At 47.3% G+C, this 23966-nt stretch overlaps 5 non-coding genes across 5 annotated transcripts; all 5 read right to left on the bottom strand.

The window, feature by feature from the left end:
• Positions 1-5821: 5821 nt before the first annotated feature.
• On the bottom strand, positions 5822-5893 carry trnam-cau (transfer RNA methionine (anticodon CAU)). Its single transcript has one exon. It is a non-coding gene; the product is annotated as a tRNA-Met (tRNA).
• Positions 5894-13584: 7691 nt separating this feature from the next.
• Positions 13585-13656, bottom strand: trnam-cau (transfer RNA methionine (anticodon CAU)). Its single transcript has one exon. It is a non-coding gene; the product is annotated as a tRNA-Met (tRNA).
• Positions 13657-15455: 1799 nt separating this feature from the next.
• Positions 15456-15527, bottom strand: trnam-cau (transfer RNA methionine (anticodon CAU)). Its single transcript has one exon. It is a non-coding gene; the product is annotated as a tRNA-Met (tRNA).
• Positions 15528-21347: 5820 nt separating this feature from the next.
• Positions 21348-21419, bottom strand: trnam-cau (transfer RNA methionine (anticodon CAU)). The gene has a single exon. It is a non-coding gene; the product is annotated as a tRNA-Met (tRNA).
• A 1799-nt stretch (positions 21420-23218) lies between these two features.
• On the bottom strand, positions 23219-23290 carry trnam-cau (transfer RNA methionine (anticodon CAU)). Its single transcript has one exon. It is a non-coding gene; the product is annotated as a tRNA-Met (tRNA).
• Between the last annotated feature and the right edge of the window lie 676 nt (positions 23291-23966).

Genomic DNA, 23966 nt, shown 5'->3' with positions numbered 1-23966 from the left:
ACCTGTTACAGGATAGGTTAGAATAACTGATACTAATATACGTCTTTAATAGAGATTATGGGAGTTTGGTTTCAGTTACTCCATAAACTGAGAAACAAAAAACATCGCATTTAAAATGCAACATACTTGCTGAAGTGGGACATTAGCTGCTTTCAGGTGGAATTGCCTGGAGAATGTGGCTCCGGAGCAGGCTGCAAGGGCCTGTGAGGAGACATTTGGGTGCCAGCGCTGCAGGTGATCTGCAATCTGAAAGATCTGAAATGGGGAGTGGGTCCACAAAGCAAACATCGGCTCCAGTGTCCGACAGGGGCAGCGTTTGGCAGCTAACCTCCCTGCTGCCTGACAGCCTCCTACCAGCTGCCTGACAGTCCCCTCTTCGCTGCCTGACAGTCCCCTCTTCGCTGCCTGACAACCCCTCCTAGCTGCTTGACAGCCATCCGGCGCATGACTGAAGGGCTGGGGCGGCATGTGGGTGAGTACGGGGCTGGCATCTTGTTTGCAAACCCCATTTTGAAGACGGGTTGTGGGTTCTGAGTTAAGCCTGTTCAACACCTTTATAGTCCTTACAAGAGGAAGTGCCTGCCTGGAGTGTTTCTCTTGAAATAATGGAAACAAGAGGAACTCTTTGCTGATCTGGAAGAAGAGGTTTTCATTTGCAAAACCCATGATGAGGCAAGTTTCTTCGACAAGAGTTTGAAGTGGCTGATTGGAGGAAATTAGTTTGTGTGTGTCCAACGAGAAATAAAACTCTCTCTGAAATCACCAAGAACCTTCCTGAATGGTAACCACTTAACGTTAAGCTCCAGAGCCTGGTGGAAATAATAAAGGTTGAATTCTGACTACAGCATAAGAATTGCCTGATACTGGTGAACTGGAGAAGTGAAAAGTGAATGATTGGACAGTGAACCAGAGAACTTTCCCGAACATGTACCCATTACATAAATGTGAGCTTAGAGCTTGTTCAAGTAACCATTGTCTTGATAAATTTCTATTTCTGCTGGGTTTCAGAGTCGTTCTTTAATTTAAGAGGAGGATGGATATATCCATGGATGGGAGTGGGTTGGAGGGTTATGGGCAGAGAATAGGTAGGGGGATCGAGCGGAGTTGTTTGAGTGAACCGGCATAGAAGGGCTGAGATGGCCTTTTTCCATGCCATAAACTGTATGTGAATATATGGTTTTGGTGACCTATTGGCTCATAACACACAAAATTAACTTACAGCCCTGGTACCTTTTGAATGGTGGGAGGAAACTGGAGCACCCAATGGATCCCTACACAGACATGGGGAGAACGTACAAACATGTTACAGAGAGTGGCAATTAGGAACCCATGCCCAGTCTCTGCCGCTCTAAGAGTGTTACACTAACTGCTGCGCTAAACGTTCAACCCCAGTCCATATGAACTCAGTCCGTATCCAATCAACCCAATCTCATCCAGGGACCTGTCCAAACTTTTAGTAAATATTAAAATCAAGCCGGCATTCACCACTTCAGCTGGCAGCTCGTTCCACACTCCCACCCCTCTATGCTGGATGATGTTCCCCCGAATGTTCCCTTTCAACACTTCACCTTTCACCCTTGACCCATGCTCTCTGGTTCTTGTCTCACCTAAACTCAATGGATAAAAAACCTGCTTGCGTTTATTGCATCTATACCGCTCCTAATTATTTTTCCATGAAAGCAGAGTGGCACATCAGAAGCACGTTGTGCCCATAACCCAGAGGTCGATGAATCGAAACCATCCTCTGCTAGATATTCTTTGGGAGCCACTGCTAAACCAATCGTGGGCATTTGGCACAACCTTTCAATCAGCCATGGTCCTGCAGTACCATAATAGCCCAGCAGGGGGTGCATAACTCCACCAAAGGTTTACACTACAGTGACCCATCACACTTCCACTGTGCCACAGGATTTTCAACTGGCTGAACTCAGAACCCACAACCCGTCTTCAAAATGTGTTTTTTCAACAAGCTGCCAGCCCCGTACTCACCCACCAGCCGCCCCAGCCCTTCAGTCCTGTGCCGGAGGGCTGTCAAGCAGCTAGGAGGGGGTTGTCATGCAATGAAGAGTGGACTGTCAGGCAGCGAAGAGGGGGCTGTCAGGCAGCGGGTAGGAAGTTGTAGGGCAGCTGGGAGGTGAGCTGCAAAACACTGCCCCTGTTGGACTCTGGAGCCGGTGTTTGCTTTGTGGACCCTCTCCCTATTTCAGATCTTTCAGATTGCAGATCACCTCATGCAGCGCTGCCACCCAAATGTCACTTCACAGGCCCTTGCAGCCTGCTCCGGAGCCACATTCACCAGGCGATTCCACCTGAAAGCAGATAATGTCCCACTTCAGCAAAGCTGTTGCATTTTAAATGCGATGTCTTTAGTTTCTCAGTTTGTGGAGTAACTTAAACCAAACTTCAAGAATCTGAATTAAAGACGTATTTAAGTCTCAGTTATTCTAACTTATGCTGTAACAGGTGTAATTGTGCAGCACGGGCTCATGGGCCGAAAGGGCCGGTTATCGAGCTGTTTGTCTAAATGTAAGTAGTTAAATATAAAATTTAACTAAAAAACAACTAATCAGGTTCAACCTTTCAATCAGCTGTGGCCCTGCAGTACCGTATCAGCCCAGAAGGGGGAGCAGAACTCCACTAAAGGTTGATACGACAGTGTCCCTCCACACACTGGGGAAACCCAGCAGGTCCCGCAGCCTCCATTGGAAGTAAAAGGCTGTTGACGATTCAGGCTGATAGATTTAGACGTACAGTGCGGTAACAGGCTCTTTCGGCCCATGAGTCTGTTCCACACAATTTAATGTTTTGAAACCGGAGTCCCGGGGGAAAACTCGCACAGACACGGGGAGAAGGTGTAAACTTCTTACAGACAGCACTTGATTTGAACCCTGGGACCAAATTCTGGTGCTGTAAAAGCGGGTGCCAAGTACTACACAAAACGTGGCTCCCAAAGAATACCTAGCAGAGGATGGTTTTGATCCATCGACCTCTGGGTTATGGGCCCAGCACGCTTCCGCTGCGCCACTCTGCTTACATGGATGCAGAATTACAAGTGGTCCAGATGCAATAAATGCAAGCAGGCTTTTTATCCATTGAGTTGGATGCTCCAATTTCCTCACATCATTCAAAACGTACCAGGGGTGTAAGTTAATTTTGTGTGTTATGAGCCAATAAGTCACCAAAACCATATAATCACATATGGCATATGTCATGGAAAAAGGCCATCTCAGCCCTTCTATGCCGGTTCACTCAAACAACTCCGCTCGATCCCCCTACCTATTCTCCGCCCATAACATTCCAACCCCCTCCTATCCATGGCTATATCCATCCTCCTCTTAAATTAAAGAACGACTCTGAAACCCAGCAGCAATAGAAATGTATCAAGACAATGGTTACTTGAACAAGCACTAAGCTTACATTTATGTAATGGGTACATGTTCAGGAAAGTTCTCTGGTTCACTGTCCAATCATTCACTTTTCACTTCTCCAAGTTCACCGGTATCAGGCAATTCTCATGCTGTAGACAGAATTCAACTTTTATCATTTCCACCAGGCTTTGGAGCTTAAAGTTAAGTGGTTATCGCTCAGGAAGGTTCTTGTTGATTTCAGAGTTTTATTGCTCGGACACACACAAACTGATTTCCTCCAATCAGCCACTTCAATCTCTTGCCGAAGTAACTTGCTTCATCATGGGTTTTGCAAATGAAAACCTCTACTTGCAGGTCAGCAAAGAGTTCCTCTTGTTTCCATTATTTCAAGAGAAACACTCCAACCAGGCACTTCCTCTTGTGAGGACTATAAAGGTGTTGATCAGGTTTAACTCAGAACCCACAACCCGTATTCAGAATGGGGTTTGTCAACAAGCTGCCAGCCCCGTACTCACCCACATGCCGCCCCAGTCCTTCAGTCCTGCGCCGGAGGGCTGTCAAGCAGCTAGGAGGGGGTTGTCAGGCAGTGAAGAGGGGACTGTCAGGCAGTGAAGAGAGGGTTGTCAGGCAGCAGTTAGGAGGCTGTCAGGCAGCGGGGAGGTGAGCTGCTAAATTCTGTCCCTGTCGGACTCTGCAGTCCGTGTTTGCTTTGTGGACCCTCTCCCCATTTCAGATCTTTCAGAATGCAGATCACCTCCTGCAGCGCTGCCACCCAAATGTCTCTTCACAGACCCTTGCAGCCTGCTCCGGAGCCGCATTCGCCAGGCCGATTCCACCTGAAAGCAGCTAATGTCCCACTTCAACAAAGCTGTTGCATTTTAAGTGCGATGTCTTTTGTTTCACAGTTTGTGGTGTAACTTAAACCAAACTCCCACAATCTCTAATAAAGACGTATTTTATACTTAAGTATTCTAACGTATCCTGTAACAGGTGTAATTGTGCAACACGGGTACATGGGTCGAAAGGGCCGGTTATCGAGCTGTTTGTCTAAATGTAAGTAGTTAAATATAAAATTTAACTAAAAAACAACTAATCAGGTTCAACCTTTCAATCAACTGTGGCCCTGCAGTACCGTATCAGCCCAGTTTCTTCTTCTTTGGCTTGGCTTCGCGGACGAAGATTTATGGAGGGGGTAAAAAGTCCACGTCAGCTGCAGGCTCGTTTGTGGCTGACCAGTCCGATGCGGGACAGGCAGACACGATTGCATCGGTTGCAAGGGAAAATTGGTTGGTTGGGGTTGGGTGTTGGGTTTTTCCTCCTTTGCCTTTTGTCAGTGAGGTGGGCTCTGCGGTCTTCTTCAAAGGAGGCTGCTGCCCGCCAAACTGTGAGGCGCCAAGATGCACGGTTTGAGGCGTTATCAGCCCACTGGCGGTGGTCAATGTGGCAGGCACCAAGAGATTTCTTTAGGCAGTCCTTGTACCTTTTCTTTGGTGCACCTCTGTCACGGTGGCCAGTGGAGAGCTCGCCATATAATACGATCTTGGGAAGGCGATGGTCCTCCATTCTGGAGACGTGACCCATCCAGCGCAGCTGGATCTTCAGCAGCGTGGACTCGATGCTGTCGACCTCTGCCATCTCGAGTACCTCGATGTTAGGGGTGTGAGCGCTCCAATGGATGTTGAGGATGGAGCGGAGACAACGCTGGTGGAAGCGTTCTAGGAGCCGTAGGTGGTGCCGGTAGAGGACCCATGATTCGGAGCCGAACAGGAGTGTGGGTATGACAACGGCTCTGTATACGCTTATCTTTGTGAGGTTTTTCAGTTGGTTGTTTTTCCAGACTCTTTTGTGTAGTCTTCCAAAGGCGCTATTTGCCTTGGCGAGTCTGTTGTCTATCTCATTGTCGATCCTTGCATCTGATGAAATGGTGCAGCCGAGATAGGTAAACTGGTTGACCGTTTTGAGTTTTGTGTGCCCGATGGAGATGTGGGGGGGCTGGTAGTCATGGTGGGGAGCTGGCTGATGGAGGACCTCAGTTTTCTTCAGGCTGACTTCCAGGCCAAACATTTTGGCAGTTTCCGCAAAGCAGGACGTCAAGCGCTGAAGAGCTGGCTCTGAATGGCCCATTCATCAGCCCAGTAGGGGGAGCAGAACTCCACCAAAGGTTGATACGACAGTGACCCTCCACACACTGGGGAAACCCAGCAGGTCCCGCAGCCTCCATCGGAAGTAAAAGGCTGTCGACGATTCAGGCTGATAGGTTTAGACGTACAGTGCGGTAACAGTCTCTTTCGGCCCATGAGTCTGTTCCACACAATTTAATGTTTTGAAACCGGAGCCCCGGGGGACAACCCGCACAAACACTGGGAGCACTTGATTTGAACCCTGGGCCCAATTGCTGGCGCTGTAAAAGAGGGTGCCAACTGCTACACCATCCAAGGCTCCCAAAGAATATCTAGCAGAGGATGGTTTCGATCCATCGACCTCTGGGTTATGGGCCCAGCACGCTTCCGCTGCGCCACTCTGCTTACATGAATGCAGAATTACAAGTGGTCCAGATGCAATAAATGCAAGCAGGCTTTTTATCCATTGAGTTGGATGCTCCAATTTCCTCACATCATTCAAAACGTACCAGGGGTGTAAGTTAATTTTGTGTGTTATGAGCCAATAAGTCACCAAAACCATATAATCACATATGGCATATGTCATGGAAAAATGCCATCTCAGCCCTTCTATGCCGGTTCACTCAAACAACTCCGCTCGATCCCCCTACCTATTCTCCGCCCATGACAATCCAACCCCTTCCTATCCATGGATATATCCATCCTCCTCTTAAATTAAAGAACGACTCTGAAACCCAGCAGCAATAGAAATGCATCAAGACAATGGTTACTTGAACAAGCTCTAAGCTTACATTTATGTAATGGGTACATGTTCAGGAAAGTTCTCTGGTTCACTGTCCAATCATTCACTTTTCACTTCTCCAAGTTCACCGGTATCAGGCAATTCTCATGCTGTAGACAGAATTCAACTTTTATCATTTCCACCAGACTCTGGAGCTTAAAGTTAAGTGGTTATCGCTCAGGAGGGTTCTTGTTGATTTCAGAGTTTTATTGCTCGGACACACACAAACTGATTTCCTCCAATCAGCCACTTCAATCTCTTGCCGAAGTAACTTGCTTCATCATGGGTTTTGCAAATGAAAACCTCTACTTGTAGGTCAGCAAAGAGTTCCTCTTGTTTCCATTATTTCAAGAGAAACACTCCAACCAGGCACTTCCTCTTGTGAGGACTATAAAGGTGTTGAACAGGCTTAACTCAGAACCCACAACCCGTATTCAGAATGGGGTTTGTCAACAAGCTGCCAGCCCCGTACTCACCCACATGCCGCCCCAGTCCTTCAGTCCTGCGCCGGAGGGCTGTCAAGCAGCTAGGAGGGGGTTGTCAGGCAGTGAAGAGGGGACTGTCAGGCAGTGAAGAGAGGGTTGTCAGGCAGCAGTTAGGAGGCTGTCAGGCAGCGGGGAGGTGAGCTGCTAAATTCTGTCCCTGTCGGACTCTACAGTCCGTGTTTGCTTTGTGGACCCTCTCCCCATTTCATATCTTTCAGAATGCAGATCACCTCCTGCAGCGCTGCCACCCAAATGTCTCTTCACAGACCCTTGCAGCCTGCTCCGGAGCCGCATTCGCCAGGCCGATTCCACCTGAAAGCAGCTAATGTCCCACTTCAACAAAGCTGTTGCATTTTAAGTGCGATGTCTTTTGTTTCTCAGTTTGTGGTGTAACTTAAACCAAACTCCCACAATCTCTATTAAAGACGTATTTTATACTTAAGTATTCTAACGTATCCTGTAACAGGTGTAATTGTGCAACACGGGCACATGGGTCGAAAGGGCCGGTTTTCGAGCTGTTTGTCTAAATGTAAGTAGTTAAATATAAAATTTAACTAAAAAACAACTAATCAGGTTCAACCTTTCAATCAACTGTGGCCCAGCAGTACCGTATCAGCCCAGTAGGGGGAGCAGAACTCCACCAAAGGTTGATACGACAGTGACCCTCCACACACTGGGGAAACCCAGCAGGTCCCGCAGCCTCCATCGGAAGTAAAAGGCTGTCGACGATTCAGGCTGATAGGTTTAGACGTACAGTGCGGTAACAGTCTCTTTCGGCCCATGAGTCTGTTCCACACAATTTAGCGTTTTGAAACCGGAGCCCCGGGGGAAAACCTGCACAAACACGGGGAGCACTTGATTTGAACCCTGGGCCCAATTGCTGGCGCTGTAAAAGAGGGTGCCAACTGCTACACCATCCAAGGCTCCCAAAGAATATCTAGCAGAGGATGGTTTCAATCCATCGACCTCTGGGTTATGGGCCCAGCACGCTTCCGCTGCGCCACTCTGCTTACGTGGATACAGAATTATGAGTGGTCCAGATGCAATAAATGCAAGCAGGCTTTTTATCCATTGAGTTATCCATTGCAGCGCTGGCACAAGAACCAGAGGGCATGGGACAAGTGTGAAAGGTGAATTGTTGATAGGTCACATTCGGAGGAACTTCATCCCGCATAGAGGGGTGGGATTGTGGAACGAGCTTCCAGCTGAAGTGGTGAATGCTGGCTTGATTTTAATATTTAATAAAAGTTTGGACAGGTCCCTGGATGAGATTGGGTTGATTGGATACGGACTGGGTTCATACGGACTGTAGTTGAACGGTTAGAGCAGCAGTTAGTGTAACACTCTTACAGCGGCAGAGACTGGGCCTGGGTTCCGAATTGCCACTCTCTGTAAGATGTTTGTACGTTCTCCCAGTGTCTGTGTAGGGATCCATCGGATGCTCCAGTTTCCTCCCACCATTCAAAATGTACCACGGTTGTAAGTTACTTTTGTGTGTTATGAGCCAATAGGTCAATATAATCACATATGGCATATGGCATGGAAAAAGGCCATCTCAACACTTCTATGCCGGTTCACTCAAACCACTCTTCTCAATCCCCCTGCCTATTCTCCACCCATAACCCTCCAACCCCCTCCTATCCATGCATATATCCAGCCTCTTCTTATATTAATGAATTGACACTGAAAATTGACTTTGAATAAAAAACCCAGCAGCGATAGAAATGCATCAGCCTGAATCGTCGACTGGGTTTTACTTCCGATGGAGGCTGCGGGACCTGCTGGGTTTCCCCAGTGTTTGGAGGGTCATTGTAGTGTAAACCTTTGGTGGAGTTCTGCGCCCCCTACTGGACTGATACGGTACTGCAGGGCCACAGCTGATTGAAAGGTTGAACCTGATTAGTTGTTTCAAAGTTAAATTTTATATTTAACTATTTACTTTTAGACATACAGCTCGGTAACCGGCCTTTTCGACCCATTTGCCCGTGCTGCACAATTACACCTGTTACAGGATAGGGTAGAATAACTGATACTAATATACGTCTTTAATAGAGATTATGGGAGTTTGGTTTCAGTTACTCCATAAACTGAGAAACAAAAAACATCGCATTTAAAATGCAACATACTTGCTGAAGTGGGACATTAGCTGCTTTCAGGTGGAATTGCCTGGAGAATGTGGCTCCGGAGCAGGCTGCAAGGGCCTGTGAGGAGACATTTGGGTGCCAGCGCTGCAGGTGATCTGCAATCTGAAAGATCTGAAATGGGGAGTGGGTCCACAAAGCAAACATCGGCTCCAGTGTCCGACAGGGGCAGCGTTTGGCAGCTAGCCTCCCTGCTGCCTGACAGCCTCCTACCAGCTGCCTGACAGTCCCCTCTTCGCTGCCTGACAGTCCCCTCTTCGCTGCCTGACAACCCCTCCTAGCTGCTTGACAGCCATCCGGCGCATGACTGAAGGGCTGGGGCGGCATGTGGGTGAGTATGGGGCTGGCATCTTGTTTGCAAACCCCATTTTGAAGACGGGTTGTGGGTTCTGAGTTAAGCCTGTTCAACACCTTTATAGTCCTTACAAGAGGAAGTGCCTGCCTGGAGTGTTTCTCTTGAAATAATGGAAACAAGAGGAACTCTTTGCTGATCTGGAAGAAGAGGTTTTCATTTGCAAAACCCATGATGAGGCAAGTTTCTTCGACAAGAGTTTGAAGTGGCTGATTGGAGGAAATTAGTTTGTGTGTGTCCAACGAGAAATAAAACTCTCTCTGAAATCACCAAGAACCTTCCTGAATGGTAACCACTTAACGTTAAGCTCCAGAGCCTGGTGGAAATAATAAAGGTTGAATTCTGACTACAGCATAAGAATTGCCTGATACTGGTGAACTGGAGAAGTGAAAAGTGAATGATTGGACAGTGAACCAGAGAACTTTACTGAACATGTACCCATTACATAAATGTGAGCTTAGAGCTTGTTCAAGTAACCATTGTCTTGATAAATTTCTATTTCTGCTGGGTTTCAGAGTCGTTCTTTAATTTAAGAGGAGGATGGATATATCCATGGATGGGAGTGGGTTGGAGGGTTATGGGCAGAGAATAGGTAGGGGGATCGAGCGGAGTTGTTTGAGTGAACTGGCATAGAAGGGCTGCGATGGCCTTTTTCCATGCCATAAACTGTATGTGAATATATGGTTTTGGTGACCTATTGGCTCATAACACACAAAATTAACTTACAGCCCTGGTACCTTTTGAATGGTGGGAGGAAACTTGAGCACCCAATGGATCCCTGCACAGACATGGGGAGAACGTACAAACATGTTACAGAGAGTGGCAATTAGGAACCCATGCCCAGTCTCTGCCGCTCTAAGAGTGTTACACTAACTGCTGCGCTAAACGTTCAACCCCAGTCCATATGAACTCAGTCCGTATCCAATCAACCCAATCTCATCCAGGGACCTGTCCAAACTTTTAGTAAATATTAAAATCAAGCCGGCATTCACCACTTCAGCTGGCAGCTCGTTCCACACTCCCACCCCTCTATGCTGGATGATGTTCCCCCGAATGTTCCCTTTCAACACTTCACCTTTCACCCTTGACCCATGCTCTCTGGTTCTTGTCTCACCTAAACTCAATGGATAAAAAACCTGCTTGCGTTTATTGCATCTATACCGCTCATAATTATTTTTCCATGAAAGCAGAGTGGCACAACAGAAGCACGTTGTGCCCATAACCCAGAGGTCGATGAATCGAAACCATCCTCTGCTAGATATTCTTTGGGAGCCACTGCTAAACCAACCGTGGGCATTAGGCACAACCTTTCAATCAGCCATGGTCCTGCAGTACCATAACAGCCCAGCAGGGGGTGCATATCTCCACCAAAGGTTTACACTACAGTGACCCATCACACTTCCACTGTGCCACAGGATTTTCAACTGGCTGAACTCAGAACCCACAACCCGTCTTCAAAATGTGTTTTTTCAACAAGCTGCCAGCCCTGTACTCACTCACCAGCCGCCCCAGCCCTTCAGTCCTGTGCCCGAGGGCTGTCAAGCAGCTAGGAGGGGGTTGTCAGGCAATGAAGAGTGGACTGTCAGGCAGCGAAGAGGGGGCTGTCAGGCAGCGGGTAGGAAGTTGTCAGGCAGCTGGGAGGTGAGCTGCCAAACACTGCCCCTGTTGGACTCTGGAGCCGGTGATTGCTTTGTGGACCCTCTCCCTATTTCAGATCTTTCAGATTGCAGATCACCTCATGCAGCGCTGCCACCCAAATGTCACTTCACAGGCCCTTGCAGCCTGCTCCGGAGCCACATTCACCAGGCGATTCCACCTGAAAGCAGATAATGTCCCACTTCAGCAAAGCTGTTGCATTTTAAATGCGATGTCTTTAGTTTCTCAGTTTGTGGAGTAACTTAAACCAAACTTCAAGAATCTCAATTAAAGACGTATTTAAGTCTCAGTTATTCTAACTTATGCTGTAACAGGTGTAATTGTGCAGCACGGGCTCATGGGCCGAAAGGGCCGGTTATCGAGCTGTTTGTCTAAATGTAAGTAGTTAAATATAAAATTTAACTAAAAAACAACTAATCAGGTTCAACCTTTCAATCAGCTGTGGCCCTGCAGTACCGTATCAGCCCAGAAGGGGGAGCAGAACTCCACTAAAGGTTGATACGACAGTGTCCCTCCACACACTGGGGAAACCCAGCAGGTCCCGCAGCCTCCATTGGAAGTAAAAGGCTGTTGACGATTCAGGCTGATAGATTTAGACGTACAGTGCGGTAACAGGCTCTTTCGGCCCATGAGTCTGTTCCACACAATTTAATGTTTTGAAACCGGAGTCCCGGGGGAAAACTCGCACAGACACGGGGAGAAGGTGTAAACTTCTTACAGACAGCACTTGATTTGAACCCTGGGACCAAATTCTGGTGCTGTAAAAGCGGGTGCCAAGTACTACACAAAACGTGGCTCCCAAAGAATACCTAGCAGAGGATGGTTTTGATCCATCGACCTCTGGGTTATGGGCCCAGCACGCTTCCGCTGCGCCACTCTGCTTACATGGATGCAGAATTACAAGTGGTCCAGATGCAATAAATGCAAGCAGGCTTTTTATCCATTGAGTTGGATGCTCCAATTTCCTCACATCATTCAAAACGTACCAGGGGTGTAAGTTAATTTTGTGTGTTATGAGCCAATAAGTCACCAAAACCATATAATCACATATGGCATATGTCATGGAAAAAGGCCATCTCAGCCCTTCTATGCCGGTTCACTCAAACAACTCCGCTCGATCCCCCTACCTATTCTCCGCCCATAACATTCCAACCCCCTTCTATCCATGGATATATCCATCCTCCTCTTAAATTAAAGAACGACTCTGAAACCCAGCAGCAATAGAAATGTATCAAGACAATGGTTACTTGAACAAGCTCTAAGCTTAAATTTATGTAATGGGTACATGTTCAGGAAAGTTCTCTGGTTCACTGTCCAATCATTCACTTTTCACTTCTCCAAGTTCACCGGTATCAGGCAATTCTCATGCTGTAGACAGAATTCAACTTTTATCATTTCCACCAGACTCTGGAGCTTAAAGTTAAGTGGTTATCGCTCAGGAAGGTTCTTGTTGATTTCAGAGTTTTATTGCTCGGACACACACAAACTGATTTCCTCCAATCAGCCACTTCAATCTCTTGCCGAAGTAACTTGCTTCATCATGGGTTTTGCAAATGAAAACCTCCACTTGCAGGTCAGCAAAGAGGTCCTCTTGTTTCCATTATTTCAAGAGAAACACTCCAACCAGGCACTTCCTCTTGTGAGGACTATAAAGGTGTTGAACAGGCTTAAATCAGAACCCACAACCCGTATTCAGAATGGGGTTTGTCAACAAGCTGCCAGCCCCGTACTCACCCACATGCCGCCCCAGCCCTTCAGTCCTGCGCCGGAGGGCTGTCAAGCAGCTAGGAGGGGGTTGTCAGGCAGTGAAGAGGGGACTGTCAGGCAGTGAAGAGAGGGTTGTCAGGCAGCAGTTAGGAGGCTGTCAGGCAGCGGGGAGGTGAGCTGCTAAATTCTGTCCCTGTCGGACTCTACAGTCCGTGTTTGCTTTGTGGACCCTCTCCCCATGTCAGATCTTTCAGAATGCAGATCACCTCCTGCAGCGCTGCCACCCAAATGTCTCTTCACAGACCCTTGCAGCCTGCTCCGGAGCCGCATTCGCCAGGCCGATTCCACCTGAAAGCAGCTAATGTCCCACTTCAACAAAGCTGTTGCATTTTAAGTGCGATGTCTTTTGTTTCTCAGTTTGTGGTGTAACTTAAACCAAACTCCCACAATCTCTATTAAAGACGTATTTTATACTTAAGTATTGTAACGTATCCTGTAACAGGTGTAATTGTGCAACACGGGCACATGGGTCGAAAGGGCCGGTTATCGAGCTGTTTGTCTAAATGTAAGTAGTTAAATATAAAATTTAACTAAAAAACAACTAATCAGGTTCAACCTTTCAATCAACTGTGGCCCTGCAGTACCGTATCAGCCCAGTAGGGGGAGCAGAACTCCACCAAAGGTTGATACGACAGTGACCCTCCACACACTGGGGAAACCCAGCAGGTCCCGCAGCCTCCATCGGAAGTAAAAGGCTGTCGACGATTCAGGCTGATAGGTTTAGACGTACAGTGCGGTAACAGTCTCTTTCGGCCCATGAGTCTGTTCCACACAATTTAATGTTTTGAAACCGGAGTCCCGGGGTAAAACCCGCACAAACACTGGGAGCACTTGATTTGAACCCTGGGCCCAATTGCTGGCGCTGTAAAAGAGGGTGCCAACTGCTACACCATCCAAGGCTCCCAAAGAACATCTAGCAGAGGATGGTTTCGATCCATCGACCTCTGGGTTATGGGCCCAGCACGCTTCCGCTGCGCCACTCTGCTTACATGGATGCAGAATTACAAGTGGTCCAGATGCAATAAATGCAAGCAGGCTTTTTATCCATTGAGTTGGATGCTCCAATTTCCTCACATCATTCAAAACGTACCAGGGGTGTAAGTTAATTTTGTGTGTTATGAGCCAATAAGTCACCAAAACCATATAATCACATATGGCAAATGTCATGGAAAAATGCCATCTCAGCCCTTCTATGCCGGTTCACTCAAACAACTCCGCTCGATCCCCCTACCTATTCTCCGCCCATAACATTCCAACCCCCTCCTATCCATGGATATATCCATCCTCCTCTTAAATTAAAGAACGACTCTGAAACCCAGCAGCAATAGAAATGCATCAAGACAATGGTTACTTGAACAAGCTCTAAGCTTACATTTATGTAATGGGTACATGTTCAGGAAAGTTCTCTGGTTCACTGTCCAATCATTCACTTTTCACTTCTCCAAGTTCACCGGTATCAGGCAATTCTCATGCTGTAGACAGAATTCATCTTTTATCATTTCCACCAGTCTCTGGAGCTTAAAGTTAAGTGGTTATCGCTCAGGAAGGTTCTTGTTGATTTCAGAGTTTTATTGCTCGGACACACACAAACTGATTTCCTCCAATCAGCCACTTCAATCTCTTGCCGAAGTAACTTGCTTCATCATGGGTTTTGCAAATGATAACCTCTACTTGCAGGTCAGCAAAGAGTTCCTCTTGTTTCCATTATTTCAAGAGAAACACTCCAACCAGGCACTTCCTCTTGTGAGGACTATAAAGGTGTTGAACAGGCTTAACTCAGAACCCACAACCCGTATTCAGAATGGGGTTTGTCAAGAAGCTGCCAGCCCCGTACACACCCACATGCCGCCCCAGTCCTTCAGTCCTGCGCCGGAGGGCTGTCAAGCAGCTAGGAGGGGGTTGTCAGGCAGTGAAGAGGGGACTGTCAGGCAGTGAAGAGAGGGTTGTCAGGCAGCAGTTAGGAGGCTGTCAGGCAGCGGGGAGGTGAGCTGCTAAATTCTGTCCCTGTCGGACTCTGCAGTCCGTGTTTGCTTTGTGGACCCACTCCCCATTTCAGATCTTTCAGAATGCAGATCACCTCCTGCAGCGCTGCCACCCAAATGTCTCTTCACAGACCCTTGCAGCCTGCTCCGGAGCCGCATTCGCCAGGCCGATTCCACCTGAAAGCAGCTAATGTCCCACTTCAACAAAGCTGTTGCATTTTAAGTGCGATGTCTTTTGTTTCTCAGTTTGTGGTGTAACTTAAACCAAACTCCCACAATCTCTATTAAAGACGTATTTTATACTTAAGTATTCTAACGTATCCTGTAACAGGTGTAATTGTGCAACACGGGCACATGGGTCGAAAGGGCCGGTTATCGAGCTGTTTGTCTAAATGTAAGTAGTTAAATATAAAATTTAACTAAAAAACAACTAATCAGGTTCAACCTTTCAATCAACTTTGGCCCTGCAGTACCATATCAGCCCAGTAGGGGGAGCAGAACTCCACCAAAGGTTGATACGACAGTGACCCTCCACACACTGGGGAAACCCAGCGGGTCCCGCAGCCTCCATCGGAAGTAAAAGGCTGTCGACGATTCAGGCTGATAGGTTTAGACGTACAGTGCGGTAACAGTCTCTTTCGGCCCATGAGTCTGTTCCACACAATTTAATGTTTTGAAAACGGAGCCCCGGGGTAAAACCCGCACAAACACTGGGAGCACTTGATTTGAACGCTGGGCCCAATTGCTGGTGCTGTAAAATAGGGTGCCAACTGCTACACCATCCAAGGCTCCCAAAGAATATCTAGCAGAGGATGGTTTCGATCCATCGACCTCTGGGTTATGGGCCCAGCACGCTTCCGCTGCGCCACTCTGCTTACGTGGATACAGAATTATGAGTGGTCCAGATGCAATAAATGCAAGCAGGCTTTTTATCCATTGAGTTATCCATTGCAGCGTTGGCACAAGAACCAGAGGGCATGGGACAAGTGTGAAAGGTGAATTGTTGATAGGTAACATTCGGAGGAACTTCATCCCGCATAGAGGGGTGGGATTGTGGAACGAGCTTCCAGCTGAAGTGGTGAATGCTGGCTTGATTTTAATATTTAATAAAAGTTTGGACAGGTCCCTGGATGAGATTGGGTTGATTGGATACGGACTGGGTTCATACGGACTGTAGTTGAACGGTTAGAGCAGCAGTTAGTGTAACACTCTTACAGCGGCAGAGACTGGGCCTGGGTTCCAAATTGCCACTCTCTGTAAGATGTTTGTACGTTCTCCCAGTGTCTGTGTAGGGATCCATCGGATGCTCCAGTTTCCTCCCACCATTCAAAATGTACCACGGTTGTAAGTTACTTTTGTGTGTTATGAGCCAATAGGTCAATATAATCACATATGGCATATGGCATGGAAAAAGGCCATCTCAACACTTCTATGCCGGTTCACTCAAACCACTCTTCTCGATCCCCTTGCCTATTCTCCACCCATAACCCTCCAACCCCCTCCTATCCATGCATATATCCAGCCTCTTCTTATATTAATGAATTGACACTGAAAATTGACTTTGAATAAAAAACCCAGCAGCGATAGAAATGCATCAGCCTGAATCGTCGACTGGGTTTTACTTCCGATGGAGGCTGCGGGACCTGCTGGGTTTCCCCAGTGTTTGGAGGGTCATTGTAGTGTAAACCTTTGGTGGAGTTCTGCGCCCCCTACTGGACTGATACGGTACTGCAGGGCCACAGCTGATTGAAAGGTTGAACCTGATTAGTTGTTTCTAAGTTAAATTTTATATTTAACTATTTACATTTAGACATACAGCTCGGTAACCGGCCCTTTCGACCCATTTGCCCGTGCTGCACAATTACACCTGTTACAGGATAGGTTAGAATAACTGATACTAAAATACGTCTTTAATAGAGATTATGGGAGTTTGGTTTCAGTTACTCCATAAACTGAGAAACAAAAAACATCGCATTTAAAATGCAACATACTTGCTGAAGTGGGACATTAGCTGCTTTCAGGTGGAATTGCCTGGAGAATGTGGCTCCGGAGCAGGCTGCAAGGGCCTGTGAGGAGACATTTGGGTGCCAGCGCTGCAGGTGATCTGCAATCTGAAAGATCTGAAATGGGGAGTGGGTCCACAAAGCAAACATCGGCTCCAGTGTCCGACAGGGGCAGCGTTTGGCAGCTAACCTCCCTGCTGCCTGACAGCCTCCTACCAGCTGCCTGACAGTCCCCTCTTCGCTGCCTGACAGTCCCCTCTTCGCTGCCTGACAACCCCTCCTAGCTGCTTGACAGCCATCCGGCGCATGACTGAAGGGCTGGGGCGGCATGTGGGTGAGTACGGGGCTGGCATCTTGTTTGCAAACCTCATTTTGAAGACGGGTTGTGGGTTCTGAGTTAAGCCTGTTCAACACCTTTATAGTCCTTACAAGAGGAAGTGCCTGCCTGGAGTGTTTCTCTTGAAATAATGGAAACAAGAGGAACTCTTTGCTGATCTGGAAGAAGAGGTTTTCATTTGCAAAACCCATGATGAGGCAAGTTTCTTCGAGAAGAATTTGAAGTGGCTGATTGGAGGAAATTAGTTTGTGTGTGTCCAACGAGAAATAAAACTCTCTCTGAAATCACCAAGAACCTTCCTGAATGGTAACCACTTAACGTTAATCTCCAGAGCCTGGTGGAAATAATAAAGGTTGAATTCTGACTACAGCATAAGAATTGCCTGATACTGGTGAACTGGAGAAGTGAAAAGTGAATGATTGGACAGTGAACCAGAGAACTTTCCTGAACATGTACCCATTACATAAATGTGAGCTTAGAGCTTGTTCAAGTAACCATTGTCTTGATAAATTTCTATTTCTGCTGGGTTTCAGAGTCGTTCTTTAATTTAAGAGGAGGATGGATATATCCATGGATGGGAGTGGGTTGGAGGGTTATGGGCAGAGAATAGGTAGGGGGATCGAGCGGAGTTGTTTGAGTGAACCGGCATAGAAGGGCTGCGATGGCCTTTTTCCATGCCATAAACTGTATGTGAATATATGGTTTTGGTGACCTATTGGCTCATAACACACAAAATTAACTTACAGCCCTGGTACCTTTTGAATGGTGGGAGGAAACTGGAGCACCCAATGGATCCCTGCACAGACATGGGGAGAACGTACAAACATGTTACAGAGAGTGGCAATTAGGAACCCATGCCCAGTCTCTGCCGCTCTAAGAGTGTTACACTAACTGCTGCGCTAAACGTTCAACCCCAGTCCATATGAACTCAGTCCGTATCCAATCAACCCAATCTCATCCAGGGACCTGTCCAAACTTTTAGTAAATATTAAAATCAAGCCGGCATTCACCACTTCAGCTGGCAGCTCGTTCCACACTCCCACCCCTCTATGCTGGATGATGTTCCCCCGAATGTTCCCTTTCAACACTTCACCTTTCACCCTTGACCCATGCTCTCTGGTTCTTGTCTCACCTAAACTCAATGGATAAAAAACCTGCTTGCGTTTATTGCATCTATACCGCTCATAATTATTTTTCCATGAAAGCAGAGTGGCACAACAGAAGCACGTTGTGCCCATAACCCAGAGGTCGATGAATCGAAACCATCCTCTGCTAGATATTCTTTGGGAGCCACTGCTAAACCAACCGTGGGCATTAGGCACAACCTTTCAATCAGCCATGGTCCTGCAGTACCATAACAGCCCAGCAGGGGGTGCATATCTCCACCAAAGGTTTACACTACAGTGACCCATCACACTTCCACTGTGCCACAGGATTTTCAACTGGCTGAACTCAGAACCCACAACCCGTCTTCAAAATGTGTTTTTTCAACAAGCTGCCAGCCCTGTACTCACTCACCAGCCGCCCCAGCCCTTCAGTCCTGTGCCCGAGGGCTGTCAAGCAGCTAGGAGGGGGTTGTCAGGCAATGAAGAGTGGACTGTCAGGCAGCGAAGAGGGGGCTGTCAGGCAGCGGGTAGGAAGTTGTCAGGCAGCTGGGAGGTGAGCTGCCAAACACTGCCCCTGTTGGACTCTGGAGCCGGTGATTGCTTTGTGGACCCTCTCCCTATTTCAGATCTTTCAGATTGCAGATCACCTCATGCAGCGCTGCCACCCAAATGTCACTTCACAGGCCCTTGCAGCCTGCTCCGGAGCCACATTCACCAGGCGATTCCACCTGAAAGCAGATAATGTCCCACTTCAGCAAAGCTGTTGCATTTTAAATGCGATGTCTTTAGTTTCTCAGTTTGTGGAGTAACTTAAACCAAACTTCAAGAATCTCAATTAAAGACGTATTTAAGTCTCAGTTATTCTAACTTATGCTGTAACAGGTGTAATTGTGCAGCACGGGCTCATGGGCCGAAAGGGCCGGTTATCGAGCTGTTTGTCTAAATGTAAGTAGTTAAATATAAAATTTAACTAAAAAACAACTAATCAGGTTCAACCTTTCAATCAGCTGTGGCCCTGCAGTACCGTATCAGCCCAGAAGGGGGAGCAGAACTCCACTAAAGGTTGATACGACAGTGTCCCTCCACACACTGGGGAAACCCAGCAGGTCCCGCAGCCTCCATTGGAAGTAAAAGGCTGTTGACGATTCAGGCTGATAGATTTAGACGTACAGTGCGGTAACAGGCTCTTTCGGCCCATGAGTCTGTTCCACACAATTTAATGTTTTGAAACCGGAGTCCCGGGGGAAAACTCGCACAGACACGGGGAGAAGGTGTAAACTTCTTACAGACAGCACTTGATTTGAACCCTGGGACCAAATTCTGGTGCTGTAAAAGCGGGTGCCAAGTACTACACAAAACGTGGCTCCCAAAGAATACCTAGCAGAGGATGGTTTTGATCCATCGACCTCTGGGTTATGGGCCCAGCACGCTTCCGCTGCGCCACTCTGCTTACATGGATGCAGAATTACAAGTGGTCCAGATGCAATAAATGCAAGCAGGCTTTTTATCCATTGAGTTGGATGCTCCAATTTCCTCACATCATTCAAAACGTACCAGGGGTGTAAGTTAATTTTGTGTGTTATGAGCCAATAAGTCACCAAAACCATATAATCACATATGGCATATGTCATGGAAAAAGGCCATCTCAGCCCTTCTATGCCGGTTCACTCAAACAACTCCGCTCGATCCCCCTACCTATTCTCCGCCCATAACATTCCAACCCCCTTCTATCCATGGATATATCCATCCTCCTCTTAAATTAAAGAACGACTCTGAAACCCAGCAGCAATAGAAATGCATCAAGACAATGGTTACTTGAACAAGCTCTAAGCTTAAATTTATGTAATGGGTACATGTTCAGGAAAGTTCTCTGGTTCACTGTCCAATCATTCACTTTTCACTTCTCCAAGTTCACCGGTATCAGGCAATTCTCATGCTGTAGACAGAATTCAACTTTTATCATTTCCACCAGACTCTGGAGCTTAAAGTTAAGTGGTTATCGCTCAGGAAGGTTCTTGTTGATTTCAGAGTTTTATTGCTCGGACACACACAAACTGATTTCCTCCAATCAGCCACTTCAATCTCTTGCCGAAGTAACTTGCTTCATCATGGGTTTTGCAAATGAAAACCTCCACTTGCAGGTCAGCAAAGAGGTCCTCTTGTTTCCATTATTTCAAGAGAAACACTCCAACCAGGCACTTCCTCTTGTGAGGACTATAAAGGTGTTGAACAGGCTTAAATCAGAACCCACAACCCGTATTCAGAATGGGGTTTGTCAACAAGCTGCCAGCCCCGTACTCACCCACATGCCGCCCCAGTCCTTCAGTCCTGCGCCGGAGGGCTGTCAAGCAGCTAGGAGAGGGTTGTCAGGCAGTGAAGAGGGGACTGTCAGGCAGTGAAGAGAGGGTTGTCAGGCAGCAGTTAGGAGGCTGTCAGGCAGCGGGGAGGTGAGCTGCTAAATTCTGTCCCTGTCGGACTCTGCAGTCCGTGTTTGCTTTGTGGACCCACTCCCCATTTCAGATCTTTCAGAATGCAGATCACCTCCTGCAGCGCTGCCACCCAAATGTCTCTTCACAGACCCTTGCAGCCTGCTCCGGAGCCGCATTCGCCAGGCCGATTCCACCTGAAAGCAGCTAATGTCCCACTTCAACAAAGCTGTTGCATTTTAAGTGCGATGTCTTTTGTTTCTCAGTTTGTGGTGTAACTTAAACCAAACTCCCACAATCTCTATTAAAGATGTATTTTATACTTAAGTATTGTAACGTATCCTGTAACAGGTGTAATTGTGCAACACGGGCACATGGGTCGAAAGGGCCGGTTATCGAGCTGTTTGTCTAAATGTAAGTAGTTAAATATAAAATTTAACTAAAAAACAACTAATCAGGTTCAACCTTTCAATCAACTGTGGCCCTGCAGTACCGTATCAGCCCAGTAGGGGGAGCAGAACTCCACCAAAGGTTGATACGACAGTGACCCTCCACACACTGGGGAAACCCAGCAGGTCCCGCAGCCTCCATCGGAAGTAAAAGGCTGTCGACGATTCAGGCTGATAGGTTTAGACGTACAGTGCGGTAACAGTCTCTTTCGGCCCATGAGTCTGTTCCACACAATTTAATGTTTTGAAACCGGAGTCCCGGGGTAAAACCCGCACAAACACTGGGAGCACTTGATTTGAACCCTGGGCCCAATTGCTGGCGCTGTAAAAGAGGGTGCCAACTGTTACACCATCCAAGGCTCCCAAAGAATATCTAGCAGAGGATGGTTTCGATCCATCGACCTCTGGGTTATGGGCCCAGCACGCTTCCGCTGCGCCACTCTGCTTACATGGATGCAGAATTACAAGTGGTCCAGATGCAATAAATGCAAGCAGGCTTTTTATCCATTGAGTTGGATGCTCCAATTTCCTCACATCATTCAAAACGTACCAGGGGTGTAAGTTAATTTTGTGTGTTATGAGCCAATAAGTCACCAAAACCATATAATCACATATGGCAAATGTCATGGAAAAATGCCATCTCAGCCCTTCTATGCCGGTTCACTCAAACAACTCCGCTCGATCCCCCTACCTATTCTCCGCCCATAACATTCCAACCCCCTCCTATCCATGGATATATCCATCCTCCTCTTAAATTAAAGAACGACTCTGAAACCCAGCAGCAATAGAAATGCATCAAGACAATGGTTACTTGAACAAGCTCTAAGCTTACATTTATGTAATGGGTACATGTTCAGGAAAGTTCTCTGGTTCACTGTCCAATCATTCACTTTTCACTTCTCCAAGTTCACCGGTATCAGGCAATTCTCATGCTGTAGACAGAATTCATCTTTTATCATTTCCACCAGTCTCTGGAGCTTAAAGTTAAGTGGTTATCGCTCAGGAAGGTTCTTGTTGATTTCAGAGTTTTATTGCTCGGACACACACAAACTGATTTCCTCCAATCAGCCACTTCAATCTCTTGCCGAAGTAACTTGCTTCATCATGGGTTTTGCAAATGATAACCTCTACTTGCAGGTCAGCAAAGAGTTCCTCTTGTTTCCATTATTTCAAGAGAAACACTCCAACCAGTCACTTCCTCTTGTGAGGACTATAAAGGTGTTGAACAGGCTTAACTCAGAACCCACAACCCGTATTCAGAATGGGGTTTGTCAAGAAGCTGCCAGCCCCGTACACACCCACATGCCGCCCCAGTCCTTCAGTCCTGCGCCGGAGGGCTGTCAAGCAGCTAGGAGGGGGTTGTCAGGCAGTGAAGAGGGGACTGTCAGGCAGTGAAGAGAGGGTTGTCAGGCAGCAGTTAGGAGGCTGTCAGGCAGCGGGGAGGTGAGCTGCTAAATTCTGTCCCTGTCGGACTCTGCAGTCCGTGTTTGCTTTGTGGACCCACTCCCCATTTCAGATCTTTCAGAATGCAGATCACCTCCTGCAGCGCTGCCACCCAAATGTCTCTTCACAGACCCTTGCAGCCTGCTCCGGAGCCGCATTCGCCAGGCCGATTCCACCTGAAAGCAGCTAATGTCCCACTTCAACAAAGCTGTTGCATTTTAAGTGCGATGTCTTTTGTTTCTCAGTTTGTGGTGTAACTTAAACCAAACTCCCACAATCTCTATTAAAGACGTATTTTATACTTAAGTATTCTAACGTATCCTGTAACAGGTGTAATTGTGCAACACGGGCACATGGGTCGAAAGGGCCGGTTATCGAGCTGTTTGTCTAAATGTAAGTAGTTAAATATAAAATTTAACTAAAAAACAACTAATCAGGTTCAACCTTTCAATCAACTTTGGCCCTGCAGTACCATATCAGCCCAGTAGGGGGAGCAGAACTCCACCAAAGGTTGATACGACAGTGACCCTCCACACACTGGGGAAACCCAGCAGGTCCCGCAGCCTCCATCGGAAGTAAAAGGCTGTCGACGATTCAGGCTGATAGGTTTAGACGTACAGTGCGGTAACAGTCTCTTTCGGCCCATGAGTCTGTTCCACACAATTTAATGTTTTGAAACCGGAGTCCCGGGGTAAAACCCGCACAAACACTGGGAGCACTTGATTTGAACGCTGGGCCCAATTGCTGGTGCTGTAAAATAGGGTGCCAACTGCTACACCATCCAAGGCTCCCAAAGAATATCTAGCAGAGGATGGTTTCGATCCATCGACCTCTGGGTTATGGGCCCAGCACGCTTCCGCTGCGCCACTCTGCTTACGTGGATACAGAATTATGAGTGGTCCAGATGCAATAAATGCAAGCAGGCTTTTTATCCATTGAGTTATCCATTGCAGCGTTGGCACAAGAACCAGAGGGCATGGGACAAGTGTGAAAGGTGAATTGTTGATAGGTAACATTCGGAGGAACTTCATCCCGCATAGAGGGGTGGGATTGTGGAACGAGCTTCCAGCTGAAGTGGTGAATGCTGGCTTGATTTTAATATTTAATAAAAGTTTGGACAGGTCCCTGGATGAGATTGGGTTGATTGGATACGGACTGGGTTCATACGGACTGTAGTTGAACGGTTAGAGCAGCAGTTAGTGTAACACTCTTACAGCGGCAGAGACTGGGCCTGGGTTCCGAATTGCCACTCTCTGTAAGATGTTTGTACGTTCTCCCAGTGTCTGTGTAGGGATCCATCGGATGCTCCAGTTTCCTCCCACCATTCAAAATGTACCACGGTTGTAAGTTACTTTTGTGTGTTATGAGCCAATAGGTCAATATAATCACATATGGCATATGGCATGGAAAAAGGCCATCTCAACACTTCTATGCCGGTTCACTCAAACCACTCTTCTCGATCCCCTTGCCTATTCTCCACCCATAACCCTCCAACCCCCTCCTATCCATGCATATATCCAGCCTCTTCTTATATTAATGAATTGACACTG

This window comes from Narcine bancroftii, chromosome 4 (assembly GCF_036971445.1).
Source record: "Narcine bancroftii isolate sNarBan1 chromosome 4, sNarBan1.hap1, whole genome shotgun sequence".
NCBI lineage: Eukaryota > Metazoa > Chordata > Chondrichthyes > Torpediniformes > Narcinidae > Narcine > Narcine bancroftii.
Note: the sequence above shows the minus strand (reverse complement) of the source record. Positions and strands in the feature narration are given on the sequence as shown.